The sequence below is a fragment of the Struthio camelus genome, chromosome 1 (assembly GCF_040807025.1).
Source record: "Struthio camelus isolate bStrCam1 chromosome 1, bStrCam1.hap1, whole genome shotgun sequence".
Taxonomy (NCBI): Eukaryota; Metazoa; Chordata; class Aves; order Struthioniformes; family Struthionidae; genus Struthio; species Struthio camelus.
The window spans coordinates 110,087,953-110,110,580 of NC_090942.1; the positions used below are offsets into that span (position 1 = coordinate 110,087,953).

Here is a 22,628-nt window from a genome sequence, read left to right on the forward strand (position 1 = left end):
CTGAAAAAATACAAATAGAGAACTAATAAAAATTGCCTGAAGGGCAAAATGCACAAACAGATGGAAACAGGCCAAATAGATCTGCGATACTGAGTGCTTTATACATTTCACCTTGGTTGAGTAAATGGCTTCCAAGTAAATTGATCCAAAGTTGTCTTCCTTAATAGTATTAGAAGAAAAATGTAAAACACACATAGTAAATAAAACTATTTATATAAAATAACTCAGTCAACTGCTAACAAAGGATGCTATGTGTCAGGCTGTGTGTTACACTTTTGTTACTTTGGATTCTGTAACTAAATATAATACCACACTTGTTTATGAGTAGTAAATTCACATTTTCAAGGGCAGCATTGTGGAAATCTGAAGGGCCTTCTTTCTGTGCTGTTTCTCTGTGTCCACACAATTAGTTGTAGGAGGAGAAAGGGAGAATGCATTTCTCCTTGAAACATGCTAAGATTCACATACCAAAGAAGCAATTTTGTACCCCTGAATTATGAGCAAATCACATGACCTTGAAGCAGGCTGAGTTTGGCATCAGTTCCTATTAGTGAGTTGACAAAATGTCATATTTATCTCTGAACAGCAGCGGAAGGGCAAAATGTAAATGTTCCACTACAGCAGTCAGCAAAGCCATCAGACCTAAACAGATTTGATTCAGTCCAGGACCACAGCAACCGGCAAATGATTTCGGAGGTGCTACTCACACCAGCGACCGTCCCTTGCCCCTTTACTGAGCCTTCATCATCTCGCCTTTCCCCCAGCAAAGAAGGTAAAGCCTGATTTCCCTAGTGCTTACTGGCCCGTCATATAAAAAGGTATGGTTCCAGCTACCCTAAATAAAATCAATAACTTCAGAAGATCTAGTCCTTGCAGTGGATATGTGTTTGCAAAGGTTTTCAGGATCGAACTTTATATTAGATTTCAAGAGAGGAAAGTACTTTGATAATATTACCAGTTTTATTAAAAATAAAGGGCCTAATTCCTCATTTCATCACTGCAGGATTATATTCATGAATTTCCATGGAGTTATAACCAGTGAAAAATCCTCCAAATTTGCACCGTCATAAACCTAGATTAATGCGGTGGAGAGTTTTTGCCCATTATGTCTGTGGAGTATGTGCACAGCAGAACCCTTTCAGAGGTGAAATGTAAGGTTTAGTGGGCATGGAAGGGTGGGAGTAGGCCTTCTGTTTCTTTCCATACCCTCCTTCCTCCGTTCTTGATATTATGAACATTTTATGAAATTAATTTAATGGTCAAATTTCTGATGCAAATATCATTTTAGTTAGTTTGGGGGTTAAGTTACCTACTTGAATGATTTATTTTTTTATAACAAAAGAAAGTAGGAACAGATGGAGAGTGTTTTAATATCCACACATCATTATTCCAGGTAAGACTGACATTCACTGAAATTTTAGACTCTGTGATTCAACTATTTTAACAAGACAATGTTAATGCAAGGCAGTTGATCTGGTTTATTTTAAGGACTTAAAAAAAAAAAAACTGGCTTGCAAATCTGTAGTTAATGTTTTGTAATAGAATAAAACTTGCTTAGCTAAAATGGCTTTACTTACTGAAAGCAGAACACTTTGCTCTTTATCTATTATTTGGAAAGAAATATTACATATTTACCGTCTTCAGTGGCTTTAGTCATAGCACTAAATTCTACACTCAGAAGAAGGCATTTACAAGATTTGGACCATAATACACGATCTTACCACCAAGTCAGAAACAATAGGGGACCAAAAAAAAAAAAAAAAAAAGAAAAGTTGCATTACTTCACCAAATCCACAAAAGCAACCTGTCTGAGCAGTGGAATTTGTGTCCAAATGTACTGGTGAATTGCTTTACACATACATTTCTTTTGTTTTCCATTATAGCCCACACCAAATAAAAGAAATTACTCTTCAAGTTGGTCAAATCAGAATATGGAAAAAATATTCAGTAGATATAACAGCAGGCAAGATTAAGATATAAAGCTTCATGCATTCTCAGTAAATGAAGGAGTATAAGTGAACACAGGACTTCTTTTTCTCTCATATATGGAGAGCTCTGAGGACTGAATTCAAAAGCCATTGCATGTTGCCCACGGAAATATGCATAGAACAAGATTAAGGACAAAGGAAACTCTCAGAAATGCTAAAAGGGTACTCAGGGAATTTCTCAAGGGCAGAGAGTTCTTAGTGTAAACCAGCTGCAGTAATCCTTATGTCAGCTCTTGTCTGGCTCTGTGCAGCAAGATCATTGAGAACAGCAAGAAGAGCAGTCGTGCCTGTGTGTGCCTGGGCTTCTGATTGTTTTAAAGTTAGCAAATAATAACTAGCCTAATTTTCTACCAGATATGCAATAATATGAACACATAATTCTGGATATGGATACTAAGTAGACAAAGGATCTGGAAAAGGAAAGGAGGCTTAAGTCTGATCTCACAGCACTTTCGCAGTACTGACATTTATTTAACTGGCCAGGAGCTGGTCTGCATTTATCCTGCTGTAGATAGAAGTTGACATGAGCCCGAAGAACTCATCACAGATCTTACCTTTGGGATCACCAATCCTGAAAGCCTAAGACAACATTTTGTGAGAACTGGTTATGCACTGTAGGCACATAAACTTACAGTTCTTAGTTTGTTTGACCCCTTATGGATAAACAGGATGATAGAAAGGACAGACAGACACAGGCACATATAAAAAGATACACAAGGGAGAAGTGAATAGATTTTAGTATCACTCAGTTTAAATTATCTAATATAGAAAAACTACTTCCATTGATATTTTGACACTGCTGTACATCCAAATTTACTAGGACTTGTGGAGTAGAGAAAAATAAACTGAGGAAAAACCTACCTTACTACAAATTCAATAAAAAGAGGGAAATCATCCTAACCAGAATATTGTGATAGGAAAGCACTACACTTGCTGTGGTTTAATCTGGAAATCAATACTGAAAGGTGCCGTATATTTCCATAAAGTTGCAAGTGCTCTGAACTTTTCAGACTTAGACCACTGCCGAGATGGAGACCAGTGCCTTGTAGAAGCAACCCACCAGGGAGAACGTCCAGCCAGACCATAAATAAAGATTTAGCCACTTCACAAAGTAAATTGGAACATGACAAAGGTGGCTTGATCAGCACAGATGATGAAAAGTCACCAGCAAAACATAGAGTTCAGATCCTGTTGTAGTGGTGTGCATGTGTGGATGTTACTAAATGTGGAATCCATTGAAGGTTAAAAAAGCATTAAAAACATTTGGCAAGCTGACACCAAGTCTGAAACTTAGCAGTGAGGAGCATAAATACTTGTGTTTCCTATCAGTAGAATATGCCAGAGGCTAAATTTGACTGACTTGAAAAAAATAGTTTCCAGTGAAGGGAGGGCAGGGAGCTATTACTTTATTTTTTTCTTCGCTAAAAGTATGAGCAACTAAAGAAAACCGGACATGAATTAATTCTGCCTATTAGAGGATTGGTAATGTTTTCCTGTTGAGGTGACAGTGGCCCAGAGAAACTATCTGCTGAAATACTATACGTAGTAGAATAGGGGCTAGTAAATCACAGAAAAAAAATCAATAGAACTCTAATGAATTTAAGAAGTTGAGGTTCAGTGCTACATCTATATCTAGAAATAGACAGAATATATAAGTTTATATTTTCAAAGCAGCACCAAAACTTGTGTGTGGTAAGCATATCTATGACATTAACAAATAATTTTATGGAGTGTTTTGAAAAATGAACCTCTTGGGGACTAATGAATGACAAAAGCAATTTAGGCAGAGAAATGGAGAATTCTGAAGACTTTGATGAGCCTTTATCACAAGTTTTCACACAGCTTGCAGTATGAGAAATGAGAACAAAAAAGAGCAGAATGAAGCAAGGGTATGTACATATGTGTAATTCTGTCATCATAAACATGAGGATCTAAGTGGCAGTAGTGGGTGACTCCTAATGAAAAGACAAAAAGCAGGTATCTTAACTTAGCAAGACAACTTTGCCAAGCCTTTAATGGACAGTACTGTCACCAAAAATAATATAGAGTAAATGAAAAGGGTAAGACAAGGGGTCAAAGCATCGCAAATTGAGAAAATCAGAACTTCCAGAAAAAATCATCAGTCAGCTAGGTGAACCAAGAAAAATGCACAGAGTTAAAATAGAATGACAAAGAAGATAAAGTTACCATTACTGCATAAGATACTAGCAAGAGGAGAAAGATCAACTCCATATTATCTCTATTAGAAGCATATAAATGATATTTTGACTAAAGCTAATATGACATAGCCTTGCTGTCTGTAGCTCAGCTTAGCACCCTCAGATGGTTAAGATATATTATCTTTTTCCACTGTGGGAGGATTCTGAAAAGGAAAGAATTATTTTATGTATTGTAGGTCACACTAAGGGAATTTATTTGTAATATAAAATCTTTTACACTTAGGGACAGCACAACTTAGCAGCAAGAACTGGTACAACGTATATGATAACCCCTGAGAGGCACCCTCCTTTCCCGCAGCTGATACCGAGCCGTCCCCCGTTTGCTTCTCCCTTCGCCTTCAGCACCCTACAGCTATCATGTGAGCAAACAAAGGTATGGTCTCACTGCATATAAAAGGGTAATTTTCTCTGGATTTTCTGTAGGCTTTAAAACTCTTTTGTCAACAATCAAAAACCAAACAAAATTCTAGTTTAATGTAATTAATAACAGTTGAGTCATTTATTTTTACAGTAGATTTACTGTATGACGTATGACCAAAGGACAATAAAGACCGTGTGTTTCAGACCTAAATAATTCATTTACTTAACTCATAAAGAATGAGACATGCAGACTTCTGTTTTTTTCCCTGCTAGTCTTATTCCTAAATTATTCCTGTTTTTATTATTGCTAGTTATTACTAAATAATTATTTCAATTATTATTTGAAAAATAATTGCTCTGTGATGCAAAGCACTACATGTGCATAGAAAATAGTACAGATTACTCACGCCACAGCGTTCAAAGAAACCACCTACTCAGCTTCAGAAATGTGTATCTGCCATCTGTAAATAGCATTAAGCATAACTGTAACTATTTTAATACAAACAAAGGTTGCAAGATATTGATTTTTATGCTGATTTTCTATCTTCATCATATTAAATTCAAAAGAAAAAAAAAAAAAACCCAAATCAGAATCAAGTATTATTTGCTGCAAGAAGAACGCAACAGAATTTTTTGAGATTTCTCTATTTTGAAAATTAAATAATGCAAAGACAAATTATTCCATTTGTTAATGCATCAGGAAAAAGCAGAACCTTTGAATGGGGTAACAATTAAAATGCATATTTTACTTAATTGTTAAGGAGTTGTCATTATTACTGCAATATGTGACTTCTTCACCCAAAACTAATGTCAATAACCTTTTAAGTGCTTTTACAACCTCCAATAACTCAAAAATTATGTAATTTAGCTGAGCATATTACGTTATTACTTAATATCATTTTTACAGCAGACGAGCAGCCTTTAATACTTCATCATATTCTTTTTCAGATTGCTATATTCTAAACGATTACTTCCTGCAAGTGTAATGTATACTGTTCCTACAGTTTGCATAGACAGTAAGACCACCAAACAAGGTTCACGTACTCCGAAAGAAATAGAAGAAACAGCATCAACCAACGCCACCACTAGGCTCTAGTTGTCTTATGACTCATGACTTTTGGATGTAGATATATACAAGAAAAAAAATGCAAGGAATCAAAGATAAGTCTTACGCACAATTTACCTATTTCAGGTTTTCCATGTAAAAGCTGTAACCACTACAGAGCTGAGCAGCTATATTTCAGAGTGGACTGGTAAATATTCTGATAATTTTTGTGAAGAGGACTTACAGAATGGCGTCAGAGTACCACAGTTTGTTCCTTTGCTTTCATTCAGCCTGGAGAGAACCTGAACCTGGGTTGTCCGAGTGCTAGGAATATTCTAGTCACTGTTTTTGTGACAAGGGCCTGCTGGCATGACCTCCCCTCTCTGCTGTGCTTCACTGTGGCCCAGGGTGGAAGGACCAATGATGGATTGCTAGGGGCAAGAGAGACAGAGGTGAGGTCCAACTCTGAACCTCAGTGCACTGAGGATAGAAGAAAGTGGGGGCTGTCAGGCTTTGGGTGAACCAATGCTGTTCTGTGTCTGTGAATTTAGACACCCTTCTTGTGACGCTTCACTGAGCAGTTTTTTGAGAATCTATATTTTGGACTTGAAGTTAAAAGCAAAAAGCATTTGAATTGACTTGTGAACACAGAATAATGTTTTTAAAACCTATATCGTTGTCTAAATTCTACTGAAATAAGCAAGAGTTCTGTGCGTCAAAGGCTTACAAAATCCAATAGCTATGAAGACTTTAAGCAAAATGACCAAATAAATACAAAAATTAAAGTGTAAGCATTAGTCTTTGGATCAATAGCAGTGCCTGGAAGATATGATTAGAAGTACTGATAAGTCCCCTCCTTTTTTATCTCTCCCTCTAGAACTCAGAGGACTTCACAAGTATGAATTAATATTATCCTTCAAATTTTAACATTGAGATTACAAAAATTTCAATACCTGGTTGTGATAAGCACTACAGATCTTTATACGAGATGTGGATGCACATTCAGAGTTTGTTGTCAGTTTTTTCTTCAAATTTCCAGCACCCGGAAAGAAGGCACTTCAAAGCTCTCCTCTATTCTGGAATATGAATCTGTGCAACATTCTACCTGGAGCAAGTAGAAATTTGTTTTAAAAACAAAACAAAATAAAACACACCAAAGGAATAATTCTATTAGAAATTTCACAAACTCACCCTCCTTTTAAAATAACCAGCCAAAACAAAAATAAAAAAGAGACAATAAGCAACAGCATTCTGGTACCCCTTACCTTTAATACTTCTTTTTTTTTTTTCCTTGCAAGGAGACCAAAAATGAGATGAAGTAGAAACACAGGACATTCAAAAATAAGGGAAACAAAAGCGAATTTTAAAAAGCCTTGCAAAATAATAAAAGATGCTTGGTATAGGTAGGGATGAATTAGAAATGATGCCAGAAGTACTCATAAAAGTATGCGGTGCCAAGAGGCTATTTACCTTTTCTGCTGATAGCCACATAAAGGACAGTAAATTTAACTGAAAGGAAGAATGCAAAAGTGATAGTGATAGTCCATTTATACAATATTTAATTAGCCTTCATTCATTATACCTAGTTCTATCTTTTTACATAAAAACAGTAAATAAGGTCAAACCACGCAAACAAATAGGCTGAGACTGTACAATGTCTTTTATGAATGAACATAATTCTCATCTGTTAGCGAAAAGAAACTAATGGTGACTGAAAGGAGTTCCCATGGGGAAGAACCATCATTGTCAGCTATGAGTTCTTCTGTGTAACCTTGGAAACTAGTGAAGCTGCTCATTACCCAGGAAAATACAGGCCTAAACTGGTGTGAGTAGGTACAAAAATGCCTCCATTCAAAACTCTATCATTGAAAAACTGTTTGAACTTTCTTCCCTCCCAAAACCAATAGAAATATTCCCATTAACTTTTTTTGGAAATAGATGGTTAAATAAGAATTTTTTTTCATGACTATGAAAGTTTACTCCTTGAGCTACATTATTTTTATGTTGTGAAGTCAAGATAGCAGGGTAACTTAATTGTTTTAAAGGCTGAAACTAGGATCACTTTGAAGTGTGACTTTGAAATAAGATTAATCTTAATACCAGCCTTGATGAAGGTCACAAACTGTGACAATTTTTTAAATTAAAGTCTGTAGAGTTTTGAAATAATATTTTTAATTATTAAAACAAAAAAAAACTTATTAAAATCTGCTAGCAGCAGTTTGCTTGTTCTCTAAATCTGATGTCTACAGAAAAATTCAAGGGAATAAAATACCTGTACAGGTCAGTATGCCTCAGGTTCTAAGTGACCTAAACACAGCATCCATGTTGCTAAAGTTGCCTTGTACACTGCACTGTAGCACTTGCTTTTGATAGATACCTGTTAAGTACTGAAGTATTTGTTTGAATATTTAGGCACTTAAAAATCTTTATGGTAGGGAGGAAAAAGAGAATATCAGGAAGGAAATTCCTTCTTAACACTTGAAAAGAGACTTTGAGGCATTGGAAAGAGGGGAACAACCCTCATGTTTCATATTTTTTAGATTTATTATTAAGCAACTTTTAAACATGGGAAGTCTTTTTTAAGATTTGATACTTTGAAATACAACTATTCTATGAGATAACTGCATGGATCTAATTTATTGGCTTCGTTTTGGGTACTGAGACATGTCAGTTGGTATCTACATAACTTCCTCTGCACAGTGATTTTAAATTAAGTTGAAGTCCATTGTGCTAAATGTCTTCTCATCAAGTTGCGTGAGAGCAGACTCTAAAACTCATATTCTGCAGCTGTTTATACATATGCATCGGCAAGCAAATACAGAATTTGGCTTCCTGGGGAGAGCACAGGAAAAAAAAAGCAAGTAGGTTTTTGCCGTTCAAATTCCTGAACTCCTTTTGGAACCAGACAGGAATCAGATCAATACTATTTTCAATGTGATAACAAACTGTAATCCCATAATGTGATATGCAAACTCTCCTTAAATTCAGCCCACTAATTTCACAGGCCTTCATTCTTCCTAGCTTAATCTGACCTATTCCTGGACCAAATGACGATCTCCACCACTTTTTTCAGCTGTGATGTTGTCTTTTACTCTCCTGCACTTCCTTTGGGGCTCTTTCTTTTCTAATTATCACACTAAGTAGATCTGGCTCTCTTTCTCACAGCTTGATCACTTTTTTCATGTGTGATACCATCTGCCTAATAGGCTTTCTTATCTGGCTTAGGGGGAGACTGCTATTGTAGATTCTGCTGTGTATCCCCAGAGATCTTAATCCTTGTTTTCTTACCATTAAAAAAATTCCTTCATTTTATAGCTGACTGCAGCAACAAGTTTTTCAGCCTTGCATAACGGAATATGTCTTTTCTACAGCACACTCCTAAGCTCACAACAAGGTCTGTTGCACAAAGATACAGCAGGCTACACTGAAGACTATCATCTGATTCCAATGCGCACCTCTAAGTGGAGATAAACGTCATATGCATGCCCTGAGAGAAACATATTTCCTTTATTCTGTGTACTGGTGAAGTGAGATTCTAATTTGGCCTAAATCCGTGCAGATTTGATTGATTTTATAGATTTCAGTAATGCAATGCTGATTATGAGAGTAGGCCTAATAATTTGATGATAATTGTTTCTGTTAGACAAATTAATAATAGAAATGCACCAAGAAATTAAATACTCAGCTGCCAGTGGGGAGTGTGGGTGCCTGGGGCTGAATGGAGATGAGCTTGTATAATTCTATATTCCTTCTGGAAGAAGGATCCTTCTCTTTGTGTGCAACAATGCCTGTGGCTTAACAGCCAGAATATCACTGTCTAATTTATTTACTATACAATTCATTAATTAATCATTTCTTTGCATTCAGTGATACAGAATACTCTATAGAAGTAAATTGAGAAAATATTTGCTAACGCACTCAAAAAGAACTTCTCTCTAGTACCACCGTTATTGTGTAAGTAGAACTGTGTAAAAACTAGATAGGCAATTAAAACAGAACAAATTTACATGGAAAAGAATTTGTTCTGAAAATTCTACTTTCAGAAGGGATGTTCTTAATGTTTAGTTGGTAATAAATATTGATCTTGTGAAGGAACTTCTAACTGATGCTTGAAGGCAAAGCACAACATAATTCAGTCCACTACAGAAAATGGGGGGGCATTATTTCAGCTGTTCAAATCTATGTTATAAACATACCATGCTTATATTAAAATGGTATTAAGATATTGTGGCTATCTTCTAGCTTCATACTGTTAAGCCCTGGACTTATTCCTTTGTAATGTTCCTCTGATAATGTTGTTATTACAACATAAAATCTACTAGACAGAACACCAGATTAAAATGTAACTTGATGCACTAGGTTTACCTTAGCAAGAGGGAAACTGGGTAAACCCAGTTGTTGGGGCATATCAAAACATATAGGCAATGAAATAGTACTACTTAGAAAAATGCCAATTTATCACATCAATGGACAAGCAGCAAAAGAAGATTTATGGAATCCTTCCCAGCAGGTCTGATGGATGAGACAAGGCATCTATAATTGTTCAAATTTCAACTGCTTGGCATACGTCTAGCAAGAGCTTGCTCTGATTAAAATCATAACATGGGTTGAGATTAATTCCTTGCCTTTGACCAGTAGGTTTGTGTAGAATCGTCAGCTTCTTGTTGAGATTGATGCTCTCATTTTCAAAGAAAGCCATTTACCATGCTTACCAGAGTTTAAGCTGAGCTTTTGTTGTGTTCATTGCTATTTTAACCCATGTTAGCCATCCTGAATAAAAGGATAGTTACTGACAGACAGGATGATCTGTTGGTCGAAATAGGTCCAAACTGGGCTGCTGTAAGGACGGCACAAGACTTTGAGGAAGCTACCTATTCCTTTTGGTTTTGACTCACCTTAACTGGAAATACAGTTCTAGTTCAGCCACCTGATTGCACTGCTGTTTGAGCTGAAATACGCTCCTCTGCTCTTTGCAATTATTCTACTTTCTGCACAATGTCAGAACAAGTAATACACAGGGAATTTGGATATGGTAACAAATACATTAATTGCAATGATAAACCTTTTTTCAAAAATCAATACTGTTTCAGTAGTTCTTCTATATTAACCTGAACGCAATCCAACAGGAGACAGTAAATCTGAGTTAATCATTAATTCCATTGTCAAAGATCCCATACATATCTCCATTTTCATTACCATTGCTCTACTTGATATCTCTGTGGATATTGAATAGACTCTCATGAGTATTCTGGTACACTCCACTGAATTGTTTGACTTTTCACCTATGTTTCTTAGGAGACTGGTGTCTGACACAATACAATATCCGTTACCTGTAGGATAGTTTGGGCATGTGTGAAAGACATACCTTCACTTAGCTTTGACTTGGAGGAACCTCTTAATTGTTGGCAGAACTGCCCCATAAGGAGGACATCTGGAAAGATATAGCACAGCTATTTCTTTGGTCAGAAAGACTGGCCATCTAAACGCATATTATATTACACTCAGGCCGACTCCATTCCTGATTTTAAGTGGGATTACACAAAAGCATTCCACACAGTGGGAAAAACAAAACTAAACAAAACAAAAAAAAACATTTCTTCCTGTCACATCAGGAAGATAAGCTTGCCTTTAAAACACATAAACATTATAGATTGGGAAGATCATAATAGGTAGAGATAAAATAAATTTATAAAGAAAATGTAAGGTGGAGATGGTTCAAGAAAGGAAAGTAGCTTAAAAAATGGAGAAGAGATAAGAACCAGGGTGTTAAATTCCATAAAACTGTATGGTTCAAATGACACTGAATTTCTGAGCAGCATTTTAAAAAAGAGAGGGAGAAGGGGAGAAAAAGAAAGATAATATGGAGAAATGGTATGTTAATAAAAGAAGGAATAGAAGTAAATTTTACTGTTTCTCACAATATTTAATATAAGTACTACTTTGTGAGGTAGACGAAAGATTTTTCTAAAAATCTTTTTATTTGAAAAGCTCTTACAGTTTACAAAATGATAGCAGGAAATATGATAGTAGTAATAACTAGTAACACGAAGAATAAAAGACAATGTTAGTTCTTTTTTTCTGGTTTTCTGTCTAGTTAGGGTACAAAATACAGTACTAGTACTAGCTCTCTTTCTTTCATTTGACACACAAAAAAAATCAGAGATAATGATAGCTGCAGATTGGGTGTCTGTTTTCCTAACAATGACTTTTTAAAATATAGGATTTTATATTCTTGATTGCCTCCCTGAATCCCATGATAAGGTTTACATTCAGAAGTAACCAGAACCTAGTCCAGATAAGAGAAGGGACAGATAGAAACATTTCTTATTACTGAAGAAAGTAATTTCTGGCTAGAAGCTGCAGGCATGGTATTGAGAACAGTTACCTCAGGTTGTAAAGTTTTAAAGCGTTATTATATGAAAACCTGCAATGAGAAGCCTTTGAACTTATAATCTGGCATATTTTGTTTAGGTCCTTTCCTAGCCCAGAGAAAGATGGCCAATTTTATGATTCAGTCTTAGAGAAGTACCTGTGATTTTTAGTTATTAAATGCAAACCATCCGTTAAAATATTTCTAATGATCTTAATGAAGATGAATGTGAAAGGAAAGAATAGTCAAAGACATTATAACTTCATGACATCTATTTATTACATACTGAAAATTAAAGTAAATGCCTGATTATTACCACTATTGTTTTTGCTAGAGGGAATTAAGTGCTGAACTTTGTATTGTACTTTTTAAGTATTTTTGTGATTTCACTGTTTTTTCATGACAGTGAATGAGCTGTCCCCTCTGAAGGAGTCCCAGAATCAGATCTGAAACAACACTAGAACCCAAAAGATATGTGAGGTACCACATTAACCATTTAGGTCAGTGCCTCACTAATATGGAAACTATCTGAAACTTAACAAGCCTTCCTCATGTGGGTTGATATTGCCTGCACTAACTCAGCTTGAATATTCAAGTGTCTTTTTCTAGTAGCAAAGATCCAGAAATGAGGCAGCTCCTCAGAAGCTAACTTTTCTCAGTAAGCCACCTCTCAGTGAACTCAGAGCACTTCACATGTATCAAAAACATTATCAAATGCATCACAAGAACCAGGCTTAAAAATTCAGCTACTAAAAGCACAACTTCATGGATTAGGTAATTTTTTTTTCCAGAAAATGGAAAGCCCACATTCATTGCATATTACATAACACCACTCAGACTGCAAGACACGAACTCACCAGCTCCCGCAGGCAACATCTTAGAGCACAGTCTAGAAAGAAGGACTTTCCTCCTTCCCAATTAAAGCTCTTTTTAAAGATGTGAAAAGAGGAAGGTTAACCAGGCCAAAGACAGGCATTACACTTCTGTATGACCTAGGAGACACTAGTCCCCTGGGCTGCCCTATGCATTTAGCAGTAGAGTGTCTTTTGATAATACATACATTATGAGAGAGAGAGAGAGAGAGGAGAGACAGAAAGAGAGAGAAAGACTTCTCCCCCAATGGAAGTTTCTCCAGCACTGCACTCAAGAGTCATATACCTAAGTTCTTCCTTAGTTCCCGCACTGGATATATAAAGCCTATCTTCTATCCAACTTGAGATTGCTCTAAGTCATGAGTGTCTTGCTGTGATAATATATTTTAAGTAAAAAGCACCTATAAAATGTAACAGCAAGGATAAGCTTCTGCTAGTCTAATATATTCTGCTCCTGCAGAGTAAAATAACACATATCTGGTTACATGGTAGATGCTCAAGCTTTTTATGAGTAAAATGATATTAATCACCATATCTGTACCAGGAAAAGTTTGTCACCCAAACCTGCCCCTACTATATCCCTAATTTTCTCAGGGAAATCTAGTTTTCTAAGAGCCCTCACATTTACTGTGTACCTGGACAGAATTCCCACATTGCTGCTGGTGCAAAGTTTTCCTCAGCTTTTGCTAGTTAACTTGCCAGGTTATTCATGACTTGACTTTGGTGATTTTTGCAGCAAGTTGCATCCAGCCTCAGTAATTTGAAATGATCAGTCTTTTTTTCTTACATGCATTGCTGAAGGAGTGTATAAAAAACATTTCTTCCCAAGCCAGAAACCCAACACATTTCACCCTCTCCTCATTGTGGTATTCTGATGTATTTATTAGTATTTATGGCTGAACTTTTAAAATCTGAAAGAGAATCTGGAACACAGACCAGAGCTCTGGAGTTCTGGTCTTACCTGCAAGGCCACAGTCTCCCTTCCGGGTGGAAGTCTTGCATTACTAACGTTAGACATTAGAAAAGATTTCACTGACAATCACAGAACAGAACTGCTGTCATTAAGGAACTTTCCTGAGGACAAAATTATTATTTAGAGTTAGAAAGAAAAAAATATATAATGATTTTGTTCTATTCTTTGGCCACATTCAAATAAATTGTCAAACAAACAAACAAAATATAATGCTGTTCCCACAGTGTGTGGACTAAAAGGAGGATTCATTGCTGTTAAGTTTCTTCAAAGTATTCTGTATATTATAGATACTTTGATCACATAAGGGGGCCACTTGCCAGAATCTTCTTCACACACAAATGGCATATATGCAATATTTCCAAAGAAATGGAATAGTGCCACAGAGAGCACCATATAATCATGTGTGTATCTTGAACAAAGACACACATAACTATGCATGAGAGACCAGCATGCTGGGATTACTTCCTATAATTTTGATGGCATTGCAACTGAAATTGCTGTTCATGATATCTCCAGTGTTTACAGTGACTGCTTCCAAAGCGGACTACAAAGGGGAAACGTAAGAAAACCTTTAACGAGATTCCATACAGGGGATAAGTATGGGTAAAACAGGAAAATAGGAAAAAATAATATATGTAAATATAAAAAATGACAACAATGGAAGAAAAACCAGAAAAATTAAGAGAATGAAGAACTGAAGGACTGTATGAGTGAAGTGAAAGAGAACACAAACAAGAACTGAAGGCAGAGTGGAGCATAACAAAACCAAGGTCAACGGAAAAGGTAGATAAAATAGATTAGAATGGGAAACAGAAGAATGATGGCGGGGGGGAGGTGTAGGAAAGTGAACAGAAAGAGGAAAAGTAGAGTTCAGAAAAATAAATAGAAAATCCTTAGGAAAAAAGAGGTAAGTGAAAAAAAAAAAAAAAGGAAGGGGAAAAGGCAGGGCTTAAAAGACTTGTAGCAGAGACTTAAAGAAGTTACATACCTCCTTCTTTGAAGGCATAAGACATAGGTATATTTATTTTTTCTTAGTGTTGCTAACAAATAATGATAATTGTATCATTTTTCAAAGTTCACTGATATTAAAACTGCAGTAGCCAGAGTTTTTGAAATTTAGTTAACCTCTTTATGACTGGAAAATGAGCATCCATGTTTTACATAATATTCATCCATGCCCTTTAATTCCATTATATTGTAAAAATGGGAGACTTAAAATTAAAATTCTAAATCCACATTAAGGTGCTAGGTACCAGGCGGGCTTTTCAGATGTTCTAAGGACAAACTGAAAGCAAGAACAGCATATTTTTTTTTTGTATTGTTTATTTACTGGTCTAAATATGAAGGGTGGGGTCTCTCTCTCTCCCTCCTTTTTTTTTTCTCTCTAATGTTCAGCCCTAAAGATAACATGGATAGTTCTGAGTGAGGATAAAAAAACATAAATGACTATACATAAATAAATAAATAAAACAATCTAGCCTTTTAAATCTTATTATTAAATCTTAGTCTTTTGACAACTTATATCTTAAACAATGTAATCTACTTTTACAACTAGAAAATGATGTGATAATGAGAATTTTTTTTAATTTATTTTTATAAATTGCCTATAGTTTTGCAGGGAAAAAAAAAATTTTATTAGTTTGCTTTTAAGTTTGATGAGAGTCTGAGTTTTTGAGGGGTTTTTCTTTTACACTGAAGATTTTTCAGTCCTTTCCATACTGTTTTTACCTTTTAAAGGTGTATTATGAAGAAATACAGTAACATAAGACATTTTTAAATAATGAAACTGATCTGAAATTGTAGGCTGCTGCATAAATTTACAAATACTTTTTAAATAGTTGCAAGAATAAAATTAGCAATCAGCAATTTCTGTTATTTTACTTAATCCACTCTATTTACTTAGAAAAGGAAGAAAATATGAAATTAAATGCCTGCCTAGGTGCAAAAAAATATTGATGATTCCTCACTCCTTTGTACTATTTTGACAATAAGATATTTCTGCTGCCTCGTCATGATTTATCCTTGTTTTGATATAATACAGTATGGAACTAGCAGGTCTAGAACATTAGACACTGAAAAATTCAGGATTAAAATTGATGTACCTGAAGGCTTGATAAATGATAAGTTAAACAGGGAACCAATCTATTAACTTTTCCCATGTTCCACTCAGGGACAAATCTCTAAAGGTGCTTCCACTGTTGTCAAAGTTTCATTAAGACATAGTATCCTTCCTAGGGTTCTTCAAGTGTCAATTTGATGGATGTGCACTAAACAATATGTTCTGGGCACTGAAGGGGGTTCGAATACCTACTATACAGCTGCTAGGTGTTTGTAACTTGAGCAGTTAAATAGCAAAGGCTATGTAAATACAGAATAAAAATGCAGAGTAAACAAAGGCATAAAGGCTATGAAAGAAAAACAACACCTGGTGAAGTCCGTAAGTCAACAGAATTAAGGCTGCTGTAGAGAGAAATCAATTTTGTGTTTCCACTATGTTCTTAAGACTTTCAAAAATAAAGTTTCAACTATGGCTTCTTTTTAAAATATAGATACGCTTTTCAGAAAATTCAGTTCACTTGCAGTCCAATCTTAATACTCAAAAGTGTGAATTGACTATTGTTCCATTTTTAATCTTATTACAGTCTTGTTATGAAAAAACAAGTATATATAGTAAAAAGGTGACAAAATACTAAGCATAAGTGGCAAGTAATTTTCCATAGTGTCAAATATGAAAATAAAGCACATCATAAAAAAAAAAAATCAGTCTGCAAATACATAAATCTTTTTGTAATGTTAATTATCCTACCAGTAATATAGCCTCTCTAATTCCCCAGGAGAATACACTGGTAGTGAAGGTCTGACCTTCTGCTTGTATAACTAAATACGTAATAGCAATATTCTTTTTTTTCATACCTATTATTTTAATGTTTATAATCGGAAATACATTTGTTTATTTAAAGGGCGTGATTACATTATTAAATGGTGGATGAAGAGCCTTATGAAAAGACAGTGCACCAGTAATACAATTGTTACTGCAGTTCCCCATGAATAAAATTCATTGCAATGCATAAATTAATTTGTAACCATAGCAATCAACAACTTTCCAATGAAATCACAAATATACTGCGTAGAATTAACAACTCTGGAACATATAGCAATTATGTGAGCAGCCTTGTTATTCAATTAAAATGTCAGTAGAAAGAAATTATGTGAATATTTACTCTATGTAAAATTATTTTAAGAGCCCTTAATTGTCTTAATTTTTACTATTAACAACCTATAAAAATACAATTTACTCAAAATATACATTCGAAAAACAAGTTATTTTAAAGATAAATTTACATATTCTACTGAAAGCAGCCTTTAAACTTTTATATATCTGTATAATATTATAAATGGCTGTTTACAGAGCACACCTTGTAATTTATGCAAAGAAAATTATGTTATTTAGTGCTATATAAGCTACATCTAATTTATTGGTTTATTTACATAAAAGTAGCTAAAGCTAGCACGTGTAGATACAAACTTATACATTTCAACACTTAGGGAAGTTAGTCACAATGATGCCCTTGCTAAAAGACGAAACATTGATTTCCACAGAGTTCAGCAGGAATATTCTGCTGCAGATTCAGACTTTCAAGAACAGGGGAAACATGCTGGAAGGAACCTTCTGCTGCTTTAGGCAGCTGCATCAAACGCTCTCTTTCACAGTCCTGCAACAGGATTCATATCTGAGCCAGTTAAGCTCCCTGCACTTATTTTTTCCTGTTTCTGTGCTCGTAGGGTTTGAAACCTCCTTTTAATTTCCAGCATAAATTCATATATGTTGTAGTTACCTCTATGTGTCCCCTTAGACAAGTGTTACCAAAGGGTAAGCAGAATTTCTCCCTTCCCCACACTTGCTTTTTACACATTTAAACATGGCTTTATTTTGCTAGGCCCTTTCATTACCCTTTTAAGCAAGGCTCCCTACTTCCTCAGTCATTCTCTTCCACTTTTCCTTAATCTTCCTGAAAACAGGCAACAAGAATTGCGCACACCACTGCAAATGATATCTCTTCTGTCTCCTGGATGAAGGAGGAAGAATGTCCTATTTGTGCTGGAAATAGCTCACTCAGTATGTCTCCTGTAACGTCAGTCCTATGAGAGGAAAACAACCTCCCCATGCTGCCAGCAGCTTCAATTCAGAGAGAGAGATCTCTGCTGAAGGTCTCAAACCATCGAGCAAAACAATCCCAATGCCCTCAGGTTTTGGTACCAGCCCTCGAACCCTGTGCTCTAACTGCAGATCTTTTCCTTCTGTCGGCATCACTTCCGTCTGCTTGAAATTGGCCCATCAAGCATGCATCTCATTCTTCTGTGTACAGGATTTTACTACCACAGCTCAATACTCTGCTGCTTGTGTAGCTTCCCTATCTTTGGAAAATGTCTGGCTGCTAATTCTGTGCTTCTTTCATTCTATATTTCTCATATCATGCTAATTCCTATGATTATATGTGACTGACTTACTAGGTATTCAGTTCTCAAGATATTCAGATTAAAATTTGTTTTCCAAAAGTTAGCTAAATGTTGTGTTTACCTTATTTCCTTATGCTTCATTTGTTTCTGTTCTCTGATGCTACACCAAGTGTTCCGACTTTAGTATAAAGACAGAAAATTTCATGGGACATTTGTCTGCATTTTATTATCTTCTAGTTTGGAGTCATTTTTGGAACATCTGTTCATCTTGTAAGCTTTATTCTTTTACATGTGAGAAGACAAAGTTGCACACAAGACCTCTGTTCTTAAACAATTACATTTAAAAGTTTTTTTTTCAAATGCTTCTACTGCCACTTGAACAAAGTGTTATTGAAGAATTCTGAGGTTAGCAGACTTGGCCGCAGTAATTCACATGAGGTAACATAACATATGACTGCCTGGGCTGTAAGTCATAAACTTACAACTAAATAAAGTAAAAACAAACTTCGGAATTTTCTGAAAGTCCTGGAGCAAAAGAATCCACATTCTTTTCCATTTATATGCATATAGGTATATGTGTGTATACCTATGTATACACATATTCCAAGCATTTTATATATATGACTCTCTAACTTAACGCAGAAATGTAGATTTGCTATTTCCTCACACTCATCTGTTTAAAAAAGCTCTTATTTTGAAAGCTGAAATTCTCATCACGACACATCAGAAAGGAATAAGTTTTTAGTTGGCTACGGGATTCATATCTGTATCAGTCTAGTTACTGAAAATAAAATTAAAAATAAAACCTAAAGCTTATACAGCTCATCAGAACCCACTATAGTTAATCACTCTTTAGTAAATATTTATTAGGAGGAGTCATCCTTCCCTCGATAAATCAACTTGCAACATCTGTGTTTGTGATTGAGCTTTGATGCCTGTAGAATAACATGACGTTTCATGAGTTGGAGGTGGTTGGTAGGCAGTCAGTGCAAAGCAGCAATGTTTTAGCCACTGCTACCCAAAACTTGGTCCTCCCAAGTAGCCTAAGCGCTGGCTGCAAATCGTGCTGCAGTAGATAGATTTGCTTGCTGCCATGATGGGGCCTGAATGGGGACGCCACCCCCTCCTCCAGCCTTGTCTGACACCCACTCACTGGAATGGTGACTTTAGAATTAGAGATAGGGGCAAGGAAACTCTCCAGATTAAAAAAAACCAAAAAAACAAAAAAAAAACCTTTCAATTCCTGGGCAGGCGCTCAAACCACAACAAAATTAGATAAAGAGAACTTTACACAGATAAAATATGTGTGTGTGTGTGATCACTCCCACCAGCTTCCTTAGCAGGGGTCTCATTTTAAAGGAAAATAAGATATCACCTGACAGCTGTGGATATCAGATGGAGAGAGCTGGGAATCAGTCTTGGCTGAGGAGCCCGTGAGAGATGGGTAAGTACACTTAGAGTAATTTTTTGCCTTTCTCATCTTGCAGTGGCAAGGCTAGGTCATACAAACAAAACAACAGCGCTTACCAGCTCTGGCTGAGGATCTGCCTTCTCTGTGTCCTGCGGCCAGCACTGAGGTGCAGATGTTCCTGAAGGAGTCATCTGATCGCAGTGTCCCAGACCTGGTGATCAACCTATCTGCCATGCCTCTGTCCAGCCATTGTCCTGGGCTACACTGCTTAGGCACTTAATCCTGAACATCAGGCACAGATAAGGCCAAGTGCCTTAAAGTTAGATTTTGCAGCTTGTAGATGCCTGAATCTTTAATTGTCTCTAGACCCAGGATGTAAATGATAGGGTATATTTCACCCTTAATGAGTCTTTATGTACAAAAATGATCTATGCTTCATGAAACAGCCTCTCCTTCATGAAAGAAAAAAAGCTGCAGGGCAAAAAATGTTCTACTTTTATGAGAATCTACAAAGTGTTGCAGGTGATTCTGCAGGTGATAATTTTCTGCAGGTGATTCTGCAGGTGATAATTTTTGGCAGAGTTGGAGCCACTGCCCTGGAAATAACTCCCTAGCCCATGCTCATGCTTTTACCCATGCATGTGGGTGAAAATCTGTTTTGTTTTCTTTTTCCCTAACTGTAGATATATGTTTAAATATACTTATTTATACCTCTAAATTTCTCTAGCATTATGCTCTTTCAAGGTATCTTGATCTGCGAGTAGAAAAATGGGTGCCATTCATCTCACCATATTGCAAAGGAGATTTAGGTTTCCTTTGTAATTTTCCCTGAGAGAAGGATGGTTAATAGCACTGGTATCAGAATTATGCCTATCTATCTTAATGATTAGTTACCACAAAAAATGTTTGTAAGCCGAATTGTAACTCGCCTTTCCCTTCTGTATTCCCATTTCAACATAAGTGTAAGCATAATAGTTTTGATTTGTAAGACAGTTGTGACATTTGTCCATGCTTCTTCTAGTGTTTATTTTCAAGCCCTTTACATTTAATGTAAAATAGTAGAATTAAATACAGTAAACCATGCTTTGAAAGGCCATTCGCACAGCATCCTGAATATATAATCTGAATCACATGCAGTATTTTATGGTTCAGTAAGAGATAAAGAGTAATAAAAATGATAAGAAAGCTAGGAACCCTTGGAATATTTTGTTCCAGCTGTAACCCTATTACAGTTCATCATGGTAGTATTTTGCACATCGATGTTATTGAGTTTTAAAGGAGTGACAGTTTTATCCAGGCAGTAAGGTTCATTTAATTTATGCCAGTAGATTTTTCTGCCTTCTTAAACAGGGAGGAAAGTTTGAATTTAAGATCTGACTCAAGTATGTCAAACATAACACACTGCAGATTGAGTCTGCTGCAGGGAATTACAGGATCTAAATCATGATATAAATGGAATTAATTTCACTGGATATGAAGAAGAAAAGTTACCTCCTGAAACAAAAATGAAAAAAAAAGAAGAAAACACCCCAAGAGTTAGTTTCTTTTTGAACTCAGAAAACAGTATTTGAATCTTGAATAAGGACTACCAGTTTAATCTAAAGGATAGTCCAGGGCAGTTTTTGGTGCCATGGACACTTTTGTTTTGTGTTCTACAATGCTCTGGGTGGAAATCAAAGGATAAAACAAAAAGAAAAGAAACGAGATGGCAATCTTGCAAAGCCATAGGTAGCCTAGCAAAACTACCTAGAAAAAAATGGTAAATTATCCTAAAATTTTGCCATTGCTTCCCTCTTCAGGATAAAAATGTTGGTTTTTTTTTTAATAATGTGTGCAAATTTCATTGTGTTTTGTGCCATATTTTAATAAGACACTTGCTAGTAACACTGGATTTGAAAGCAAATGGTAACATAAGGCTCTTTATGCTTTTCTTTAGATGAGCCCTTCCTCAAGAATGATTCTCAGTGGCTGTAAACCACAATTAATTTGCCTTAAACACATGTAACAAATGATACCATAAGGAACCTTGTAAATGGGAGAGAATAAACAGAGAATGCAACTGGAACGTTAGCTTCTTTTTACAAGAAAATAAAGTCAGGAAATTCATCTGTTAAGTGTTATAAAGCTGAATGAAGTTTTGCTAATAATTTTACCTCAAATTTTATCTGAGACAGAACACCCTTTAGAATACATATTTACTTAATTACTGGTTTAGTTTTAGAAAATATTCAGTGAAATATTTATTGAAAGAATATGCATATTTTGGAAAGAGAAATACAAAAACAAATGGACTATTTTGTACTTGTACTATTGTAATTGATAATAATCTTGTTTGGTATACATCTACATTAAGAGAAGATTTTTTTTTTTTTTTAACATATAAATGTGAATGTCTGGGACCAGGAAGAAGTGTCAGCCACTCTCTGAACTAGAAGGCTGGTCCAAGGTCTTACTTTGCAATGGTCTGCAATTAATCCATTAAAATCTATCTCTAATCTTTTTCCTTTATTGTTAAATTAAAAAAAAATTAAAAAAATATTTAAAAGTTAATAGGAGCTATATCTAAGCTATGTTACTGTGAGAATATCTTCATCCTTGGCTTGTTCTGTCTCATCTCCAAGACTTTCCTACTGCAGAGCCAGATGAGTTTCCTACAAGGGTGACAGAGAAAGCAGCACCACTTTTCTGTGCCAGCCTCCTATAGCTATCTTACTGCTGATCAGCCTTCCCAAGTCAGTGAGGATTAATAAAATAATTTAAATCATTTCACAGACAACTCTTCAAGCTATGGTATATATCGGAACAAGTTGGGAAATACTGGTACTTAAAATATCTGATAATTATATAAATTTCTTCATAAATAAACTAGCAATAATAAACAACAATGTTGTAGAATAGAATTAATAATAGTATTCATAAGCTTTTTAAAATT

The 22,628-nt window shown here is 35.5% G+C and overlaps 1 long non-coding RNA gene across 2 annotated transcripts; it reads left to right on the forward strand.

Annotated features, from left to right (window-relative positions):
* Positions 1-593: 593 nt before the first annotated feature.
* LOC138061357 (uncharacterized) lies at positions 594-10,661 on the forward strand. Of its 2 annotated transcripts, none has more exons than XR_011134992.1 (3): positions 594-818; positions 4,431-4,580; positions 5,516-10,661. It is a non-coding gene; the product is annotated as an uncharacterized lncRNA (long non-coding RNA). The 2 variants fall into 2 exon arrangements; XR_011134993.1 differs by having other exon boundaries at positions 594-772.
* Positions 10,662-22,628: the final 11,967 nt, after the last annotated feature.